This window comes from Anolis carolinensis, chromosome 1, assembly GCF_035594765.1.
Source record: "Anolis carolinensis isolate JA03-04 chromosome 1, rAnoCar3.1.pri, whole genome shotgun sequence".
In the NCBI taxonomy this organism is placed as follows: Eukaryota; Metazoa; Chordata; class Lepidosauria; order Squamata; family Dactyloidae; genus Anolis; species Anolis carolinensis.
In genome coordinates, this window is record NC_085841.1 from 336,994,604 (window position 1) to 337,018,692 (window position 24,089).

Sequence of the window (24,089 nt, forward strand, 5' to 3'; positions counted from 1 at the left end):
TATCTTCCTATTCGAGAGTGCCCAGTAAAAGTAAAATGTCAGCATGGTGGACATTTGCAAAATGTCCTACTTTTTTAAAGGGTACAGTTTTGCATACTGTGCGGCAGCAAAACGTATTTGAAAGATAAAAGAAGGATGTCTGCCAAGATATCAAAAGAAACACTATGGTTAAATTAAAAAGGCTTTTGGACTTAACAAGATGGTGCAAAGGCCAAAGCACATCAAACTCTGGTTCCCTGCTGGTGGTATGCAAATGAGAACATCACAGACCCTGTGGTCTTGATGAGGACAAGGTATAGTGGGAACTATAAATAATGTATTTCCTCAGTGCGCTAATGCTCAGTGTTCTCTGCCATTGGAAGTGCCATAGAAATGAACCACAGCATATTTTTGAGGACTGAGCCAGCAGGATTGAGTCTGCAACAGCACATTTCATTATTTGAAGAAGAGTTTTGCCCATCATCATCTCCAGTTAATGGAGAAGTCCTGCGGTGATTTGCAGACCTCACCCCCTTCTCTCTGCCAAACATGACGGAAAATTAACTATTCCCAAAATTTCCCTATAAAAACTGTTTCTCATAGTAAGCAATTTTTGCAGTCTGGTCACACCTATCAGTTTTCTTTTTCCACTGCTTTAGGCCATGGTCCATCAATAAATGCAATTCTTATCACATAGGGCATTTTCCTGATGCTAAAAAATTCCCCAAATCAATTTGAACCACAGTAATATTTTGAGTGCTGATTCATTATCAGTTTTTTTAAAAAAAATAATTTAATTTATCATTTAAAAATAATAAATGAAAATATAAAAACATAGTTTGTCAACCTGTTGAATCTGCCTTTGGCATGTTTAATTTTATAATACTCATCAGGCAATGAAGTTTAAGGGTTGAAGTGCACTGCAAAACCACAGCTTGCTCTGTACTGGTTCTCTCCCCTATGGGCCTTTGGAGCCTTGGAATGATGAGTCAGTCCACCAGGTGCCAGCCAATGAATTCAAACTAGATTTAAATTCACTGGCTGGAAGGATTTCCCACCCAGCCAGATTGACCCAACTGTAGGGATTTTCTCTCTGGTCAGATAGCGTAATATATTTTCCAGGGAAGGGAGCATGGTTTGAATTGAATACCATTTTGTGTTGTTTTAATTGATTTTGCTGTACACAATAGATGGCAGGGTAGAAACCCTTTAATAAAGAGTATATTTGTAAATATATATTTTAAATAAAGTGGCTCTTATGTATTGTCGAAGGCTTTCATGGCCGGGATCACAGGGTTGTTGTATGTCTTTTGGGCTGTGTGGCCATGTTCCAGAAGTATTCCCTCCTGACGTTTCGTCCACATCTATGGCAGGCATCCTCAGAGGTTGAACAGGACAGCTAATGACTGAACAAAGGATGCCCCCAGGCAAGAGACAAAAACCTTTCCAATGCTAATTAGGGTGATTAACTGAAACATTAATGCTGGCTTCCCACTGACAAAGGACTCTTGCCACACCCTGGACTCTACACAGATATATATTCTTTCCTTTCCTTACTTAGTTTATCCATACCTCACAACCTCTGAGGATGCCTGCCATAGATGTGGGCGAAACGTCAGGAGAGAATACTTCTGGAACATGGCCACACAGCCCGAAAGACATACAAAGTGGCTCTTAGTGTGGTAATAATGTGTTACTTATTGTGTTAAAAACCACAGTTTGTGCCACTATCACTGATGTAAAGTATTAAGAGAGATTTGGAATTTCTCTACACAGACACACACATCCTCAGAAACAGCAAGAAAGGAAACCATTGTATTTCACTTTTGCTTCCCCTTCCCATTCATACTACATAGTTAATTGCCAGCTCCATACAAGACAGAGTGTAAAGTCCATTTATTTTAATGTGACTTTCAATGAAACAACACCTGTCAGATGGTTCCCAAGATGGCACTTTTCTTTCGGTGCCTTTTCTAGATGACTGGTCAAGCAATGCAGTATTCCCAAGGTGGTCTCAGAGACATTTTTCAGCTTAGGAGTAAGGTAATTGCATGTGTGCATGTGTTCTCTCTATATCAATTGAACAGCACTGTTTTCAAATAGAACCAAGTCCCCAGAAAGACACAATAAAACTAGAATATATTTAATGAAATGACAGAAAGAGTTGTTTGTCTGAATAAAGCATTTTTACTTCTGCCTTCCTTAGTGATATTAGTTGGAATGGGAATAATAAAAAGTATCCCATGGCAGTTACGGAAATGAACCGATGTGAGCATGGAATTCGAAGGATGATGCTGAAGGTAAAAGCAGAAGCTAAATTTGATGGGAAATGTGAAACAATCCTGACCCCACAAAAGAATAATGAAAGACAGCATAAACAATTATCGGTCCCCTAAAAAAGGATAGTTCCTCTACAAAATAAAAGGGAAAGGTTTCCCCTGACGTTAAGTCCAGTCATGTCTGACTCTGGGGGTTGGTGCTCATCTCTATTTCTAAGCCGAAGAGCCAGCGTTGTCCATAGATACCTCCAAGGTCATGTGGCCGGCATGACTGCATGGAGCGCCATTACCTTCCTGCTGGAGCGGTACGTATTGATCTACTCACATTGGCATGTTTTCGATCTGCTAGGTTCGCAGGAGCTGGAGCTAACAGCAGCCGCTCACGCCGCTCCCGCGGACTGAACCTGGGACCTTTCGGTCTCTAGCTCAGTGCTTTAACGCACTTTGTCACTGGGGCTCCCTCTACAAAACACATAACTGAATTTTCTTACTAGTTACTTGTTCACAATCAGCACATAGACTAATGAAAAAAATCAAGAGTAAAATCACAGAATCATAGAATCATAGAATTGTAGAGTTGGAAGGGACCTCATGGGCCATCCAGTCCAACCCCCTGCCAAGAAGCAGGAAATTGCATTCAAAGCACCCCCGACAGATGGCCATCCAGTCTCTGCTTAAAAGCCTCCAAAGAAGGAGCCTCCACCACACTCCAGGGCAGAGAGTTCCACTGCCGAACAGCTCTCACAGTGAGGAAGTTCTTCCTGATGTTCAGGTGGAATCTCCTTTCCTGTAGTTTGAAGCCATTGTTCCATGTCCTAGTCTCCAGGGCAGCACAGAACAAGCTCCCTCCCTCCTCCCTATGACTTCCCCTCACATATTTGTACATGGCTATCATGTCTCCTCTCAGCCTTCTCTTCTGCAGGCTAAACATGCCCAGTTCTTTAAGCAGCTCCTCATAGGGCTTGTTCTCTAGACCCTTGATCCTTTTAGTTGCCCTCCTCTGGACGCTTTCCAGCTTGTCAACATCTCCCTTCAATTGTGGTGCCTCCACCAATGAATCGATTACCTTTAGTCTTGTTGTCCAGATGCTAGATGTTAATGGGCAATTTTAAGGCTTGTATTCTCTATTCCTTTACAGTCAGTCCCCAAGTTACAAACACGTTAGGTTCTGTAGGTTTGTTTTTAAGTTGGATTTGTATGTAGGTCAGAACAGGTACATTTTAAGTGCAACTTCAGCCAAAAATATGTATCTTTTAAACTTCAGATAGCAAAGGAAAGTGTTAACACCCCTGTGGTGTTTGTTTTGCTGTCTGTGCCCCTATTCAGAAGATTTCACCTCACTTTCTGTCCCTGTGATAGTTGGATTTTTTAAAAAATGGCTTGCTATGGAAACAATGATTAGAGAAAGCTTCAGCTCAGACACCTTTTCCATGTGATAACTCTTTCAGAAGTAAATTTCCCTTTCTCACTTCCTGCTGTCTCACCCCCTTTTTTTAACTAAAAGTCATTTGTAGGTCAGATGTTTGTAACTCAGGGACTTCCTGATCTTTGTTTTATATTGGACTTGGACTTAGGCTGGAATTCAGAGAGTCCTCTCCTCTGTAACATAGGACTCAGGCCCACCTTGGACGTAAAGTCTTACACCTATAGGTAGATAGATTGGTTAATTCCTAAGTTGGTTCAGTTGGTTCTTGTTAATAATTGTTTATCACCAGTGTTAGGAGGAGCCCCAGTGGCGTAGTGGGTTAAAGCCTTATGACTTGAAGCTTGGGTTGCTGAGTTAAAGGCTGCCCAGGTTCGAATCCAACCCGGGGAGAGCGTGGATGAGCTCCCTCTATCAGCTCCAGCTCCATGTGGGGACATGAGAGAAGCCTCCCACAAGGATGGTAAAAACATCAAAACATCCGGGCATCCCCTAGGCAACGTCCTTGTATATGGCCAATTTTCTCACACCAGAAGCAACTTGCAGTTTCTCAAGTCACTCCTGACACGAAAAAAAACAAAAACCAGTGTTAGGAATAAATGTTTGGTTTGGTTTTCTATTTAAAACAGGAATGAATGATACAATCCTCTAGATATAATTGGATTACAACTTCAAGCATTTCCTACATTTGACTATGTTGGTTAGGGTGGCTGGGATCTACAATCGAACTTCATCTGGAAAGCTACATGATTCCCACCACTATCTAAAACAGTCCCACCTGGTACTGCTAAGGAAAAAAAGTGTCAAAATGCCAATAAATAAATATCTAATTGTTCTGAATCACAGTCTTTTATCTCTAGTGCTTTTTAATTGCAGTCATTAATGTCTTTTTGATACCCCTGAATGACTTTCTAAATTATCAGTTTTCCCCTCTGCAAGAATTTCCTTTCAATGTTCTGTCAGTGGCTAGAGAAAGTGGCACAGGAAGAAAAATATATAAGCCTGGGTGTGGGTGTATGATGTGGCAGTTCTCCGTAGCATTAACATGTCAGAGAGCAGAAGGAATGCCAATTACAGATGTCTCGGCAAGTGAAGCCTGGGATCCAATCCAACAGAAAACGGCTGTGGAGTGGATAGGAAAGGGAGTATGCCTCTTAAAAACATCTGATTTTGTGCTAATGTGCAACCTCAGCTCAACCCCACCTAAATGCTTCTGTGTGAACTTGTAGGAAGATTCCTTTGTTCTTTCCCTTCTGTTGATGTTGAGTCAGTGTGCTATAAACCCCTTTGGAACCACTATAACCAAGGAGTGTACCAAGGCTTCCTAAACAACTGCTTAATAGACTACAAACAAAAGTTTACGGAGGTGTCATATTCAGAGGCCAACACAGGGGTGAGTTCAAACCATCAAAGACCTATGTGGGTTGAATGTCTTGCATGTGGGTCTTTGATCATTTGTCATGAAAACCCACATAATAATATAGGGTATTTATATTCAACAACAACTACCTAAAATTAAGCAGTTTTAAGCTTGAGTTTCAAAAGAAGAAACCCTCAAAGAGACAGAACACTTTAGGGTGGCTTATCGCACCTGTAGAGTTTCTTCAAACCTTAAAACATTCTATCAAAATAGAAAGTGTTCCATGATCATTACAATCCCATATAGTTAACCAGCAACTAACAAACTAGTATTATCAGCATATAGCAAATTGGAGGTACAAGAGGGAGGACTAAATCCAATAGCTTGTTTCAGTTAGAATACACTCACTGCTCATCAGTAACTTTGTAAATCAAGACTCATTTACGTTCCATTTATTCAATGGTTTTGTTTTGTTTGGGACAAACAATTGGATTTAGGCCATCTTTGGCAAAAAGGTGGAAGCCTTCGTAAAACGACAACTCCCATGATTCTATAACATTGAGCCATAACATTTAGAGCGGTGTCAAATTGCATTAATTCTACCATGCAAAACTACGCCCTTTCACCACAACAATGCCTTAAATAACAACAACAACAGGAACAACAACAGCAACAATTACACAATTACCACTACTAACACCTTGTGTTTTCTGCTGCCCTGGAGACTAGGATGCAGAAGAATGGCTTCAAACTACATGAAAGGAGATTCCACCTGAACATTAGGAAGAACTTCCTGACTGCGAGAGCTGTTGGGCAGTGGAACTCCCTGCCCCGGACTGTGGTCGAGGCTCCTCCTTTGGAGGTTTTTAAGCAGAGGCTGGATGGCCATCTGTCGGGGGTGCTTTGAATGTGATTTCCTGCTTCTTGGCATGGGGCTGGACTGGATGGCCCATGAGGTCTCTTCCAACTCTTTTATTCTATGATTCTATACTATCCCACACTTTATTTAACATTTGCATTAAAAGGACAGGATTTCAGTGCATTGTCAAAGACGAGATACATATGCAGAGCTAAGAAAGCTGACCAGTCTTTCCCTGTCAAATCACTTTAGGGCTGGCAAAATATGTTTGCACAGACTGGAAATATTTATTAGAGATGCCAGGAAAACATTTCTCAATTGTAAGCCAACAGTGAAGATGATAGTTCTAGCATGTTCCCTTCTTTACATGCTCACATAATTGAAATAAAATCTAAATATGGTGAATGACTTAAAACAATATGAAGATATTATTCTAAATGGAAGGGCATCGGGTTGGGGAAGACAACTATAGTTTACTGTAGTTGAGAATGAATCAGGAATGGGAGACATTAATTTTGCCATTAGTGCTGATTGCAGAAAATTCGCTATTAAAAAAAGAACACATTTCTGTTACTTATTTGAGTGCTTGAAAAGTCATTCATTGTCTGTACTTGTTACATTAAAAAGCAACCGTGCATTTCTTGCTACATTTTGGTACTTTCTGTTACCCATAAGAGAATTTCAAGGTTTTATTCTAGCAGGCAGGCCTTTGAGAATTGATTTTTCAGGGCAAACAGGCCTTTTATAACATGCAGAACTTTTATTTGCTATTATTGTTGTTTTGATTTGTTTTTAACTGGTTTCACATTTTATGGTGCTTTAATTTCTTTTTAGCTTTTATATGCTGTTCATTTTTAATTATGTTTGTTTTAACCATTGTAAGCCACCCCGGGTTCCAAAGTGGGGAAAAAGCAGGCTATAAATAAATGTAATGTAATATAATGATATAATATAACAATATATAAATATGAGGGTATGTTAATAGGAATGCTGTGAGACCTGGAAAAATCCCACCAAAATGGTTCATTTTTAAAAATCCCTTTAAAGTATTTTTTGAAAGTATCATAAAAGTAATGAGAAACTCATATTTGTTTCACCAGTGAAGAAACTAGACTTTGGAAACTTTTTGTTTTTGTAGTATAATTCCTAATAGTCATCAAAGCTGGAGTTATAGCAAAAAATATAACTTTTTCAAGCTTAGAGGCTAAATTTGTTGCTATCCATTATTTGTAACTTGGGAACATTATTGTTTGCAATGGGGTTGTCTCATAGCTTAGGGTAAGTGGTGAGTTATGTGGTAAAATGTTAAACCCTTCTAACATTCCACAATAATTCCTGGCATGCCATTGCATGAGCCTGTCTTAGTTGAAACTACATTTCTCACCTTTATGATAAAAAACCCCTATATTATTCAAGTTGGAGATTTACATGGGAGGAGTTAAGAGAGAGAGAAAGAAAGTTCTTGCTTAATTTTCCCCTTTCTTTGATAACCAATTTTATCTCCAGGATTATTCCTACTCAAAAGGAAAGTCTTCTTTTCCTTTTCATTATAAATAACATCTATCTCTTTTTTGTCCCAGAATATATTTCACTGCTCAAAGGCACTTCTAAGCCCACTGAACAAAGCTGTCAAGGCAAATGAATTGCTCAGCCTCAATGTTTGCTTTTAGCAGATCATATAGTGATAGGATAATAACCTTTTTTTTCTTCCTCCTCCCTACTTGAAAGACATTTTTGTGTGCTGAATTACAGTTCCAGATAGGAAAGACGTGCTCAGTGCGTAACTCCCAAGCTGCTTTTCTGCACCACATTCCTCTCCATAATTTTGTGTTTGTTATCTTGAATGGATGACAGTAACCACGGATCAGCAACTGAAATATACTTGAAATGAGTACCACATGTATAGTGTTTATGCCAGCCCATACGGCTAGCTAGTGGAAAAGGCCTGTGGTTTAGAGAGCACTGTTTTTAATACTTTGTGCAATTTAATATCAAGTGCCATAACTGGAATATACAATAGTGAGAAGAGAGAAGTATGCGAAAATAAACGACTCATGATATCACATATTGGTTTCCAGAGGGTCTCCAGGGTGGTTATGTCAAACAAGTACCTACTTGTTTATTTTAATATACTCAAGTGATCATTTCTCTTCAAGGGTAGATAAGTGTACAGATTTTTAATGTATGTAAGCAGTTGCTACTTGTTTAAAGATTGGAAAGCGAATGGCAAAGGTTTTGTTAATAGAACAATAAACTCAGGGAGATCACACATTCATAAAGGGACTAAGTGAAGATAGGAGAATGACAGATAGCTTCAACTTAATGCAAAGTAATTCCATCTTTTTGTGTGCAGCTGCCAAGATCCACATTTAGTTGTACTTCTATCCTTTTCCTAAAACTTATTTAAGATGAATATATGCCTTGATAAATCCTACCAGGAAAATCAAGATGTATGACTAGAGTGGCCAACTAATATGAAATTTAAAGAGATGTCATGTAGAAGATGGCACAAAGATATGAGAACATAAACCAGTGGTTTCAAATATAAGAAAAGGGAATCCACCCTTTAATAAATGTGATGTCCCATGGCCCTCTAGGTCGTGACCCTGGCACCATTGTGGACCACAGTGATGAAGAAGCGGGATTTCTGCCACTTCAGCAAGAAGTTGTTCCTGTCCAGATGCCTTTTGTTGACAATTCTAGCTCGGAGCTCATTAAACAGGACCTTGAACAGACACTTATTCCCAGCACCTCTCCCCCTTTGCGAGAAGGGAGTTTTTGGAAACTGGCCGCTTAGAAAAAACGCAAACACGAAGAAGCGCCAGATTAGCGGCCAGAGAGGGGGTTAATTAGCTCGTTTCCCCTGAGAATTCTCAGGGAGGATCGCATCTGGATGAAGATGTTGTTTCAGTTCTTTTCCCTTGGGAAAAGGAGCTTTGGACACCTGCTTTGTAGGAAGAATTGAAGTTCTTTAAAAGTTCCTCGCACTGACTAATCCGTGCGGAGTCAACAAGTCAGTTCGAAGGATTAGCTTCGGTTCCAGCCAAGTGTGGACTGCGTTTAGGTCCGCTAACTTCCAGTCTCATTGTGTCTTGCCTTGCCGTGTTTCTTGTCCTGTTTCACCATGTTTCCAGCCTTGCATCTTCGTGTCAAGTATCCAGTCTTGTCTTCAATCCTTTGCCTTGGAATTACTTTGAACTCTAGAAAAATCTTGGACGTTTTTTCCCCACTCAAACTGCTTGGAAGTTTGAGTGTGTTTCGGTTTGGATTATAACTTTGAACTCTAATATTATATACTGGACAATATTCTATTGGACTATATTTGACCTTCTCTGAAAGGTCTATTACTGAACTATATACTCTGCTTATTTTTGTTCTAAAATATTAATCCCTTAATAAAGATATTAGACTGTTATTGGCCTCCGTGTATTGGTTCCCAGTGCTCTAGCTGCCAGGGCGTGACACTAAAAGTGAGAAAAAACGTTTATATTTTAAAAGTTGTTTGACAGTAAAATAGATTGTTGTGAAAGGTGACACACTCTCCATCTTTGGGACCCTTAAACTGATCCTGAATGTGAGTCTTTAGCTTTGTATTCCTACATGGCTAGAAAGTGGATCAGATCAGTGATTCTAAAACTCTGGTCTTCCAAGTGTTTAGGACTGTCATACAAAACAGGAACTGAAACAAATTTAAAAGTTTCCTATTAGACAAGAACTGCAACTTGATAAATTCTGAAATGAAGTCTATTGTACACCAGGAATATTTCACCCAAGGTTAATATCTGTGGACTTGTCTATATGGGTTCAAAAGCCTACACTTACCGTGAAGTTACTCCTTGATGTGATGGCCAGGAACCCCCAGCCCTTAATGCAGGGTAAGCCTGGTTAAATCAGTTTAGTTCTCGCATTAAGGAAAGTTTGGGAATATTCTGGCTTGAACACCCTATGTTAACATCACCACCCAGTGTCCAAGATGACCAGGAACTCTTACAGAGCTCTATGGCTATCTGGCAACGGTGGTGGCAAAGTGACAATCCAGCTGGACCATGCCTTGCCACTGCCTCAAGTTGGGGAAGGAGTGTGTGGCCACTTCCAAGGCTTCTGGAATCTGGAGAATATATGCTCTGGGCTGGCCCTGCAAAAAAACAGCCAGTGTAGATAAGCCCTGAGTTTCAGCTAGCCTTTTGTTTTCAGAAATTGATTCATCTCCATCTTGGGACTGAGTAATTGAAAACGTCACATCTACATTGTCTGGTATATCATCGTCGTCAATATCATCATAGTTGTCCACTTTTTCCCAGTTTCAGATTGATGGCAATGTACAATGGTTGGAACAAACACATCTTAATTTTAAAATTGTGCAAAAGTTAAAAAGTAATTGAACAATCAATAAATTATACCCTGAAAAAACACAATCTGTAAAAACACACACACACACACAAAAGTCTATTGAATCTATTATGCAAAGTTTATTTTATTTAATAGTTTTTGGACTGTATTGTTTCTTTATCTTTGTCCCAACTATGAAATGTGATATAATAATAATAATAATAATAATAATAATAATAATAATAACAACAACAACAACAACAACAACAACAACAACAACAACAACAAGGTTTGGATCATTGATGTTGCCATCCCAGGTGATAGTCGCATTGACGAAAAACAACAGGAAAAACTCAGCCGATATCAGGACCTCAAGATTGAACTTCAAAGACTCTGGCAGAAACCAGTGCAGGTGGTCCCGGTGGTGATCGGCACACTGTGTGCCGTGCCAAAAGATCTCAGCCGGCATTTGGAAACAATAGACATTGACAAAATTACGATCTGCCAACTGCAAAAGGCCGCCCTACTGGGATCTGCGCGCATCATCCGAAAATACATCACACAGTCCTAGACACTTGGGAAGTGTTCAACTTGTGATTTTGTGATATGAAATCCAGCATATCTATCTTGTTTGCTGTGTCATAATAAAATAATAACAACAACTTTATTCTTGTATCTTGTCCCATCTCCCCTAAGCATAATCAGGATTGGAGGTAAGGCAGTAAGATTTTTTATGTGCAATATCTTGCAATCTCTGAGCTGTGGCAGAATAAAGTGCAATAGCTGGGTATATGTGAGGTGAAAGGACACCGTCAATTTGTGCCGAATCAGTCAAAGAACTAAATCAATCAAAAAGATGTTCCATTTAGGGGTTTTGTAATAAACTGTGGATTTATAAGCCAAATATTCAAGTAATTATTACCCAATGATAAGCAGCCACAACTAGAATGGCCGTATCTTAATAAATAAGTTTTCTCTGTCATTGACAGCAGCAGAATAAGAGTTGAAATACCAAGAGGGAATATTATTTATACCACATTACTCTGATAGTTCTCTCTCTACTGTTGAATCTAACCTTTTTATTAAAATGACCTCCAGTCTTACAGGAAAATATTTCACAAAAGTGAGAATGCATGTCTTCTCAGGACAGCAGGATAATCACAGCATATTGCTATTTATTTTTAGACAGTTGTGTTATTTAAGAAGTTTTGATGCTGCAATATAGTAAGCTGAAAGTTGGCATTTAGAAGATGGATGAATTCCTTTGATGAGTATATTTGCTTCTTCTCTCATAACATTAATATATTAATATATTTCAAACATTGTACAGTTGCTAATCCATCATGCATTTATCAGTATTGATTTCATGGAACCTAAGTGAGGACCCAATTGTTTTCCCAAACAATAAATGTTCTTGGACTTATGACTTTAAAAACATTGTAATGTAACATGTAAGCTGAGATTTTTACAATCTTTTTTAAAAAATAGCATCTTGTCTATGTTTAGGGTATGCCTTCATATGGCAAAAATTATCTTTGAAAATATAATGGAGATCCACTGTTTCAAAGTAACCGCTCAGCAGGAAACCACAGAAAATATAAAACAGAAACTTCAGTGCAACAGTTTTTACTTGAAAGGCCTGTTCTAGGTATTTTTCAGTCTGTGTTCGGCACAAATTTTCCTTCATTTGAAATATGTAATGATTATATATAAGAACTCTTTCTGCTACTGTAATACAATATGTTTTCTTCTAGCCATTGAACCTTTAGGAAATATTGGAGAACAGAAAGAGTGGAATAAGTGGGGGGGGGGGGAGAGAGAGAGAGAGAGTGAAATGTATAAGCATTGTCTTTCTGAGTTTGACTAGAACAGTGCAGCTTCAAGACCAAAAATAAACATAGATGCATGGAACCAAAGATAAAAGGGAAGATATTACTTCCATATCCAAAGGATGACTTGACACTGTTATTAATTAATTACAGATTTGCAGAAACCAATAGGAATGAGCAATGAATGAGCCAGGAATCTCTTTTCACTCTCTTTAACTGAATATTATTGGTAAGCTATTTCTCCCCTTTTATATAAGTATTTTATTATTATTTTATTATTTACAGTATTTATATTCCGCCCTTCTCACCCCAAAGGGGACCCAGGGTTGATCATATTGTACACATATAAGGCAAACATTCAATGCCATATAAACATAGAACAGAGACAGAGACAGACGCAGAGGCAATTTAAACCTTCTCCGGCTTCCAGCTTCCTGAGGGTATGCTTGATTCTGGCCACAGGGGGAGCAGCTTTTATATAAGTAGTATCTCACAAGGTTATGTTTGGTCACCTATCTTTCATTTGAGACCTCCACCCCAACATACAATTTCACCTTTAAACTACAAGATATAAAATGCATATTTTGACCAAAAAAAACTGAGAGGGGCTTCTCTGAAGACTTCAGCTGGTGGAGCTCTTAAGGACAAATTTCTTTTAGATGAATCAGCAGTGTGATGCATCAGCTGAAAAAGCCAATGTGCTTCTAGGCTGAGTCAATAGACATACAGTCCAGATCAAGAGAAATCATAGTTCCACTCTATTCTGCTTTGGTCAGAATAACACATATATCACTGTTAGCCTATCAAGTTTCAGAATATTTCACTCACCCATGGATTTTTGGGGAATTGTCAAAATTTTTACAAATAGCATTTTTTAAAAACTACAAGGGCTATCTCCTTGAATTTTATATACAATGACACAAGGCAACAGGAGATCATTTCTCCCAACTCTCAGAAATATTCATGCATCTTCTGATTTTTAGGATTTTTAAAAAATGACAAAAACATTTTTTTTAAAAAAGCCACAACTATCTCATTGAATGTCTTTAACCAATATAACTTCAATTGAGGAATTTCTTTCCAGCCCAGCTGAAATTTACTTACTACCATTGAGGTATCAGTCAGTCTTCCTCTTTGCAGATTCAACAATTTATTGGAACATTGCCACCCCCATCTCCTTCAAGGTCAAGCCAGTCACTTCAAGGATAACATCCATCCATCTTACCCTTGGTCAGCCTCTCTTCCTTTTTCCTTCCTTTCCCCCCAGTATCATGATCTTTTCCAAGCTTTCCTGTCTTCTCATTATGTGGCCAGAATACTTCATCTTTGCCTCTAATATCCTTCCCTACAGCGAGCAGCCGGGCATTATTTCCTGGGGTATGGACTGGTTGGATCTTCTTGCGGTCCAAGGCATTCTCAGGATTTTCCTGCAACACCACAGCTCAAAAGCATCTATCTTCTTTCACTCAGCCTTCCTTATGGTCCTGCTCTCGCATCCATAGGTTACTATGGGGAATACCATTGCATTAACTATGCGGACCTTTGTTGTCAGTGTGATGTCCAATTTAAAAATGAAGATTTGCACACGCATAGTAAACATTGTGGCAGAATCTGGAGCTGGTTTGAATCAGCAATGCCTTGGACCAGACCCAAATTTTGTGGCACATTGTCTCATAGCAACCAGTCTCATTATCCCTACATTCTGTTGTGTAGGTATTGCCAAATGTTTACAGAGGCCACTGGAAATAGAAAAGCCTTTTTGACCCGCAGTCCCAATTGCATTTCCATTTATTCCATTTTATGCTGTTTTTCGCCTGGATTCATACCCAAGGTGACACACAAAAGAATGAGCTAAAACCAATATAATTCTAAAACTCAGTTAAAATCATTAAAATGTTAAGTTAAAAAACAAGATAAAATTATGAGAAAGCGTTTAAAACATTCCAGTCCACCTTATGCAACAGGAGAATGCTATTTTTAATATGTCTTCATACGTGACAAATCTGGAATGGTTTTGTGAGCAGTAAGATATCCCAGAATTTGCTTGAAACTAGATGATCCCACAGTTTTGAGCCAGTATAGGTCTGATTTGTAGTGGCCAGGTGTCCACATAGGATGCTGCTGCCATTGCCTTTTCCCCTCACTCATCAGTACAGGGAAGGGGAATGGATCATGCCTATGTCATCACTATCACCTCTTCCTGTCAGCCACAGAGCTTTGCATGAGCTCCTGGCCATTGCAGGTACTCCATTCTGACATCAACAGAGACACCCATGCAACTAGAAAAAAAAGGGTGATTGATCCTTCTTCTTCGTGGTCACTTCTTCAGACACTTCTGCTGATATCAGCATGCAGCACCTCCAATAGCTAGAAACCCAGATGGAGTTCTGTGACTGACTGGGAGTGACAATTGTGACACTAAAGGTGAGATGACCAACAGTCCACCACTGTTGAGGAGGGTGCACGTGGCCACCTCCAGAGTCAGTCTGGGGCATTTCTGCTCCAGATTAGTCCCAGACTTACCACCCAGTATAAACTCACCATAGTTAATTCACATGTGATTTAATTCACATGCAAGAATTAAACCTTCCAGAGGTTTAGCACTATGGTTGGAAAAAAATCCATGAGATAATATTTCATGCCAAAACAACAATAATGATGGGATTTTACAAACACGTATATAAACTCTTCTTACCTTTTTACCCCATAATTAAAAATAAAATCAAGGTTTACCATTTTACCACTCGGATGCCTTGAAATGTTGTACTACCCTTCCTTTTCAAAGACAAGGAGGTCTGTGGATATTCTTTCCAGTTCTCATATCCCCTTAACCTCTATGATGCCAAGGCTATTTAGCAGACAATGGAACTTGAAGAAGGACTCTTAAAATATACTTACCATGCTTTTAAAAAAGTATATGGGAAAATCTGAAAGTTTTAACACTAGTTTTTAAACTAAAAGTTTTTTTAACTTGAAACTTTTTGAAGGTTTATATTCAGTTCAAATGTCACAGAGATAGGAAGAGAACACTGAAATAACTGTTTCCCTCAAATGCCCTTTTATGGTTCTTTTATGACAAAAATTGGTCCTCACATGGTTTTCTAAGTTATAAGCCAAGAAGTCATTATCTGGTTTGACTTATCAAGTAATAAAGCAAATGCATTTCTTGTTCAATGATCATAACATCTTTCCTAGACTATGTAGGCTTACCATAAAAATCATATGCTATTCTCCCAGTCTTTAACATATGTTCTTTCAGTGTGTATAATATTCAACATTAGCCACCTAAGAACACATTCATGGAGAGGATTCTTTGAAGTTCTCATCTAATTCCTTCCATAATGACTTCCTTAGGCCAGAGGCTAATGTATGAATTCCTCCTTTAAGAATCATAATTTAAGGCTACATTCTGAAGTAAAGTGCACACACACATTTCTCGCTCTGTGAGTTACCATGAGTCACACGCTATCATAAAAACCCAATTCAAATGAACAGTGAACATAAAACTAGAAATTTTTGACATGGGGAATATAAAATAATGGACTACACATAAATATTATTCCAATGCATTTTGGATCTGTAATGGTCCTTCATCTGGACTGATTGTGTATGTGTCTATAATTGCTTTTCCTAATTAAAATCAAAATTATTGCTGTTGTTTTATGGTTATGATATTATTATATTGTATGACACAGCAAACAAGATAGATATGCTGGATTTCATATCACAAATCACAAGTCAAACACTTCCCAAATGTCTAGGACTGTGTGATGTATTTTCGGATGATGCACGCAGATCCCAGTAGGGTGGCCTTTTGCAGTTGGCAGATCGTAATTTTGTCAATGTCTATTGTTTCCTGGTGGCACAGTGCGTTAAAGCCCTGAGCTGCTGAACTTGCGGACTAAAAAGGTCCCAGGTTCAAATCCCAGTAGCGGAATGAGCACCAGCTGTTAGCTCCAGCTCCTGCCAACCTAGCAGTTCGAAAACATGCAAATGTGAGTAGATCAATAGGTACCGCTCCGGCGGGAAGGTAACAGTGCTCCATGCAGTCATGCTGGCCACATGACCTTGGAGGTGTCTATGGACAATGCCGGCTCTTCCGCTTAGACATGAAGATGAGCACCAACCCCCAGTGTCGGTCACGACTGGACTTAACGTCAAAGGAAAACCTTTACATTAATCTTATTGTTTCCAAATGCTGGCTGAGATCTTTTGGCATGGCACCCAATGTGCCAATCACCACTGGGACCACCTGCACTGGTTTCTGCCAGAGTCTTTGAAGTTCAATCTTGAGGTCCTGATAGCGGCTGAGTTTTTTCTGTTGTTTTTCGTCAATGCGACTGTCACCTGGTATGGCGACATCAATGATCCAAACCTTTTTCTTTTCCACAACTGTGATGTCTGGTGTGTTGGTTTCTTACTGAATTTATGAATAAGTATGAGATTAATAATTTTGACAATTTTCTTCCTGAAAGCCTTTGAAAAACTATCCTGTTTCTGGAGCCAAATCACAATTTTGTAGTTATTCTGCACAAAATGTGCATGTAGTTCCTTTGTGCATGAAGCAGCATTTTCTGTTCAGGAAACAGCATATTTGGTAAGGAATATTTTATTTTCTGCAAAAAAAAATGCAGTTTATTCTACAGAAAATGCTGTTTTCCATGCAAATCCCTCATATGTGAATATTGCACAGAAAACGTCCCCAATTGCAGAGCTTATTTTTTTCTACATAGGAAATAAGTACTATTCGTCCATTTAAACATGACAGAAAGTCCCCATGCACCATGTATACAAGTAGACAGATTGCTTCTCAGTAAATATGCATGTTTGACCTGTTAAAAATAATTATTAATATGCTTTTACATTCCTACTGCTCAGATCACAATTACACTTTTAAACAAGGTACACAAGCAGAAGATATTTTAAAAGGAAAACAATGTGATATTTTCAGAAGCATCCACAGGAGTATTGAGGAATCCTGGTAGCTAGAGTGGTTGCAAAATGAGGAAGGAAGTGTCTTATGGTATTAGAACCCTGGCATTAGGAAATATCATGGCTTATCTTATTCTTACAATCGCAAAGTTACAAGGAAATGCCATGACCCTGAATTGATACTCAACTAGCCTATCCTTTCGAAGTTTCTGTAGTCCATTTGTTCTTCCACTCAGAATGTTTTTCCTTAAAACTTTTGGTTTTCCTCAGCCACTGAGTAATGCCATTGTTTTCTTCTTTTTTCTTTGTGCACCTTGTAAATCTCTTGCAATCACAGTAATATGTGGACTTAGAGAAATGTAGATTTGTAAAAGAAAAATCTTACAGTAGGGGACATGAGAGAAGCCTCCCCACAGGATTGTAACACATCCAGGCCTCACCTGGGCAATGGCTTTGTAGACAGCTGATTCTCTCTCATCAGAAGCAACTTGTGGCTTCCCTTCAGTTCACTTCTGACACAATAAAAAAATGCCTTACAGATAAGACTGACCTTTAAATAGCCTTTTATTTCCTTACATATACCATTATACGTGAATTTTAAATTTAGACTAGGGTCCCATCTCCAAGATATCTCATTATGTGTTCATATACAAATGCATGATCTCGGGGGGGGGGGGGGGGGATCCAAAACACATCTGATTCCAAGCACTTCGGATAAGTGTTGTTGAAGGATTCATGGCCCGAATCACTGGGATGCTATGAGTTTTCCGGGTTGTGTGGCCATGTTCCCGAAGCATTCTCTCCTGACATTTTGCCCTCATCTATGGCAGGCATCCTCTGAGGTTGTGAGGTCTGTTGGAAAATTATGAAAGTGGAAGGTCCACAGTGGAAGAAAGAACTCTTGTATACTTGAGGCAAGTGTGAATGGTGCAATTGGCCAGCTTGATTATCATTGAATGGCCTTGCAGCTTCAAAGTCTGGCTTTTTCCTGCCTGAGAGAATCCTTTGTTGGGAGGTGTTAGCTGGCCCTGCCAACCTTTCACTTCAGCAGGAGTCTACCGTATACCATGCAGCTATGAACGTCTACATAGGGACAACCAAATGCAGCATTGCCCAAACACGAATCAAGGAACATGAAAGACACTTCAGACTAATCGAACCAGAAAAGTCAGCCACAGCAGAGCTCTTGATGAACCAACCTGGGCACAGCATATTATTTGAGAATACAGAGATGCTGGACCACTCTAACAACCATCATGTCAGACTACATAGCGAAGCCATTGCAATCCACAAGCATGTGGACAATTTCAACAGAAAGGAGGAAACCATGAAAATAAACAAAATCTGGCTACCAGTATTAAAAAACTATAAATAAATAAAGAACCACACTCTGAAAACATGAAACAATCAGGGCCAGCTAATCACCTCCCAACAATGGATTTCTCCAGGCAGGAGAAGCCAGAAGCTGCAAGGCTGAAACACAAAGAATTAATTCTAAAATTATTATAAGCATTCTGTTAACTAACTATTTTGGGGAGGTTTGGCATTTAAAGTATAGCTAATTGTTTCCAAGCTTTAATCTACCAAATAGGCTATATTATGCAAATTCATTTGGAATGAGACTGTCCCCTCCCAAGTTCCAAAGGATTTTATTTTGGATATCTGTCCAAGGAATGATAATTCACGTTGGACATGTGGGGACAACTGAAGAATGAATAATGAGAGCATTTGTGGGGTTACCAAGTTCTTGGTCATTCATTGCATTAGAGATCTGAGAAAATCAGCCACTGTTATTTCATCACAGCTAGGCAAAACAGTCAAAAACTCCAGGAAGTCTCATAAACTGTGTGCAAGTGAGAGACAGCACATTAAAGCTGTTTTTGCAAGTGTTTCATGTTAAAGAAAAGAAGGAGGTACCCTAATAGCTACGGTTATATTAAACAGACTTACCAGAGGGGGTCTTAAGCGGTGAAAATGCTGATATTAAAATTCTGCAAACCACACTAAAGAAGACAATAGATATCACCGGTTCTGGGGAGGCTGCCTAATTGGGCAATTGGATGCGATTCTGTGAATGAGTTGCAGATGTCATTGTTTTGGCTGTAAAGCCTTGTCTGCATTTTCATGTTGTGGTTCATTTAACAACCAAGACTGAAACTTCCAAACAAGGAAGCAGATATAGCCTCTGCACAACTGAATTGACCCAGCAAAATGGTTTTATTTACCCACTGAATGTACATTGTATTGGAAGCACAAAGGAGAGGCAAGAAGACACACATGATATATGGAATGAGAGTTCTTTCCGCCAGTATGCTAAACAACCTACAACTTGCACTGGTGCAGCATCAACCATTTATGCACAATCATTTCTGAAAGATTCACACAATGCAATAAAAAAAGCTTTGGGGAAAGTTGGAAAGTATGTTCAAAGGATGCTTTCCCATACTTCACTATTCCTGCGAAGGCTGTGTTTCTGCAACACCAGTCTAATCTTCCAAAAGGGGATTGTATAATCTCACATTCAGGCCTCTTGGCACAATTGCCTAGTATAAGATATATGTCTCGGTTCACAATTGACCATGACTGAATAAGCTGTACTTGATTATTTTAATCACAAATAAAGGAGGCCCTTGTTATCTGCTGGGGTTTGGTTCCAGGACTTCTCATGGATGTCAAAATCTATGGATGTTCAAGTTCCATTTCACATAATGGCATAGTAAAATAGTTTCCCTTATCTAAATAGCAAGGTCAAGGTTTGTTTTTGGAATTGAAAAAATATTTTCAAGACAGCGATGGTTGAATCTGTGGGTGCAGAATCCATGAATAAAGAGTTCAAGCTTTTCCAAATTTTCTCTTGCTCCTTTTGCATGTGTCATGGATGTGGAAGTGGCTCAGATGACACAAGAATGATATTTCATGGATATTGCTACTGTCCAATAATAGCAGGAACCAAGAGACAGCTTCCATGAGTTGAGAGAAGTGTGCACATAGTTCAGTCAAAGGTAATATCAGAATATGGTCTCTCTGGCACCTAAGTGGATCAGTCACCAAGGGCTGCTATACATCCTCCAAAAAAATGTAAAAATACTGTGGGGAGGGTGTAAAAGCATTGCATACCTTCTAAGAGATATGGGGAACACTTTTATCACATCTTGCCCTTTCCAACTTGTTTCAAATGTTGGAAGTGTATGATCCTTAACAGTAGAGTTTCTACATTCCACGTACTCAAATCTGGATATCTAATATGCATATTGTGTGAAATATTGTAATTATTTGTTCTAATTTTGCACATTCAGCATATTAATTATTCCAGTTTTCTTTGTGTTATGTTTCAACCTTCATATCATTTTCCCATTTACAACAGCTCTGAAAAAACCAGTAAAGGGCAATGTTTAAAGTGCTTGCAACAGGGAAACCCAAATCAAATCTCTGTTTTGTCCTGTTGGAAAGATAAAGATAGATCCTAGATATTGTTAGTTCTTGTTCCAAAGGCTAACATAGCAGTGCCCACTTCTTCCGAAAAGTTGAAAAATAGTTCTTTATGTAAGAAAAACAATATGTCAAAGTAAGTGCCAAACCCATGTAGTAGATATTTTCCTACTTAAACCCATCTTTATAACCATCTCTTCAGTATTATTCCTTTATACATCCTTACTCTTATAGCTGCTATTTCTTTCCTTGATAGACTTTGAATTGTAGAAGTAAATGGTATCCCTTATCAACACAAATATATAAACCTCTTATTTACTTTTATCTGAATAGATATATGTGTGAGCAAACAGTTTAAAATCATTGTGGAGTTCGCGTATGAAAAAAGACTTTGCGTTTATTGGTGTTTAGATCCAGTTCCACCAATCTAAAAATTCACATCAAGCATCTACTTTAATAAGCGTCTATCTTTTCTTTTTGTCTATTTCAGCTCTTTCTTTTCACATACAAGCATCATGAGATGGCTGCCTCAAGGGGCAAACTACTGGAATAACAAATTTGCATTGCTGCTCTCTTCTTGGAGGACCTCTGCTGCTCCTGCCTTGCCTCCTTTGCTATGCTCCTAGTTAACCCATTCAATTTCTTCCCTTCTCTTGTATTCATGTCATCTTACTGTAATGTCTCTTCCTATTCTTTGCAGATTGCTGCTGCATCTTATAATAATTCCTTGCTTCCCTCACTTTATTACAATACATTGTCCTTAAGCCCTGGTCCCTCTGACCCCTACCTCTCTTGTTCCATTTACCCTGCAACTTAACTTCTTGCCCTCCTTTTCCCTATCTCCATCCCTTTCCTTTCTTTCTTCTTGTACCTTACCATGTGTGGTTACAATACGCTCACTGCGTGGGTTTTTCACTCCATTTGACTGGCGCCAGTAGTTCTCTCTCATCTCGTAAGACATATCTGCACTAACTCTTTATCCTGAAGCAGGGGAGGCAAATCAGCTCTGTACATCTCCATAGTGTACAGAGCTGATACTGGTTAATGTAGTCTTGAACTGCATTTTAAAAAGTCATGGGTTGCTCCAAATTTTCTCTGAGAATCTGGAGCAAACTGCGACTTTGGGCCAATGTAAGCAGTTTGATCAGTTCCAAAATGGAATGAGCCACAACTGTTTACATGGCCATCTCATATTCTCTGGGCTCAGGGAGGGGGAAGAAGATGTGCAATTCTTCTTCTTTCCTCCTTCCTTTTCCAATATTGCCCTGGTGCCCCAGCCAACACCGTTCCAGTCAATGAGTGATGAACACTCGCTGTATTGCGCCCAGTGGCTGCCAGGAGGGGGGTGATAAAGGTAAATGTCCAGAGGTGTTGAACTTGGTTCAGCACCACTAGAGAGCCAAACAGCTGGCAATCAAAACCATTCCAGGGACAATCGTAAATTCAGTATTAGGATAAAGTGTCTCTGGAATAAATTGTCCTTTAGAAACACCCTGTCTTTCCCTCAACTCACATTGAACTTTAGCAATGACTCTCTTTGATTCTTGTACTCCACTGCACACTGCATGCACTTTCTCTTATCACTTATCTCCCTTCTGCCTTCCTGCTGCCACTTTATGGTCTTGTATGTACCACTTCGATGCTTCTTGCACTTCACTTGAGGATATTTCCCCCTTTAAAAAAATTATTTACTGGACTAGGACAAATGAAATCAGGATTTACAGCTTGTGTTCAACATTGCAACCTTCATCTTTCTGATTCTGATATATGCCTTGAGAGAAGCGATGGGCAACTGTGCTGGTTCAGATCTTTTGGGTCTTTGGTATCTATCAGCCCTAGACAATAGGGACAAATTATGAGAATTATATTCCAATCCCTGCTTAAGAAAATTGTTTGGGATATTTCAAGGTTATGCATTATAGAAATGTAATACAAAGATATGACAAGTCTGCACCTGAAAACTAATGGATCTTACAGGCATACCAAGGAGTTAGGACTGGCAAATTCTTGTTATGAATATTTATTCATGTGTAATATTTAAAATTATACTGAAAAAGAGAAAGCAAAAACTGATACTCGCAGTTGCCAGTTTAGCCCAGATGGGTTTTTTAATAACAGAAGTAGAGAAGGGCTTGTGGCTGATCTTTGTTTTCTCTGTATGTCCCTTTTATCCTGCCAGAAGGAATGAGTCAGAGGTTTCAAGTGAACAGGACAAAAAGAAAAAGAAAAAAGGAGAGAGAATAGCCAGTGAACCCCATAATACTTATTCCCAAAATTGAAAAGGAATTAGGTTTTTGTGTTGTTATTTTTATAGCCACTTCTATGTGGAACAATCCAAATAACTTGTTTTCAATTTTCTTTGGAAACAGAGGAGATTCCTGTGGCTCAAATTGCTTTAGAATGAGAACTTTTATTTTTTGTTCTTATTTTGTTTTTAAAGTTGTGCTTTTGCTTTCTTTCTACCTCTCCCATGTCCTCATTGCAAATTCTGCTGTTTGATTCTGAACACTTCTTTGCTTCTTTGATAACTAAATAACATCAATCTGTAAGAGAACAGTGCTGGGTGGCACCTTGACTCCTATCCAATCTATATTGGTGATGTAGGGAGTAACTGAAAAATTCATTTGGTTGAATGTCTTCCCAAAATTCACAGGTTTGCCCATCCAGGGAAATGCTCTGAGGCCTCGGATTCTTAATTGCTAGCTTTGAATAATAATAATAATAACTTTATTTTTATACCCCGCCCCATCTCCCCAATGGGGACTCGGAGCGGCTTACATGGGGACCAAGCCCGAAAACATACAACAATAAAATGATAAAACAATTATACCAACAATAAAACATCAATATCAATAAAACCATCATAGTAATCAACATATAGCATAAAATATTAAAAGCAGAAGAGTAAAACAAGGATCTGGGCCAAAGTGGAAAGTATATCAAATGGGGGAGGTAGTTTCTCAATAAAGTGCAAAATAGTAGTGGCAGAAAAGACCTGTAGTTGGATGGGCAGATAGTTCAACCTAATAGTTAATCGTCGAAGGCCTTTTTGAAGAGCCAGGTTTTTAGGCTCTTCCGGAAGGAGAGGGGGTTAGGGGCCTGCCTGATCTCCCTGGGGAGCGAGTTCCAAAGTCGGAACCTGAAGCAAATATTGGTTAAGTTACACACTCCAACACCGGAACTCTATTCCCTTGCCACTGGGGATTTCATCCTTAGGACTGTTCCATTATCCAGGCGTCAGCCACAAAGCAGCACTACAGAGAGAGACATATAGTCCACTTTATGAGGGTGGGGGTGGGTTGAAGGAGTCAAACCATTTCCCTCTGTTTTCCTGTTACTGCTCTGCTTCCTCTAGCTCCCCCTTGTGGCCTCTGCCCAGATAATGGAACAGAACTTCCTCATTTAATTTGCAAAGGAAAGCTTTTCCCCAAAGTAGTTTCCCCAGGCTCGCGCCCCCACCCATACACTACCCTTCCTTCCCCCTTTTTACCCCCCTAAGTGCCCAACCCTCCTCCCCAGTTTGGACACTCAGTCTTTAAAAGATTCTCCACCACTGCTATAAGCCATTTCAGAGTGTACCCAGCCCAATTTCTCTCTCTTCCACACCAATTTATTTACTGATTTCTACTTACAATATTTTTTTTAATTAAAAGTTAGAATTCTTGCCAAA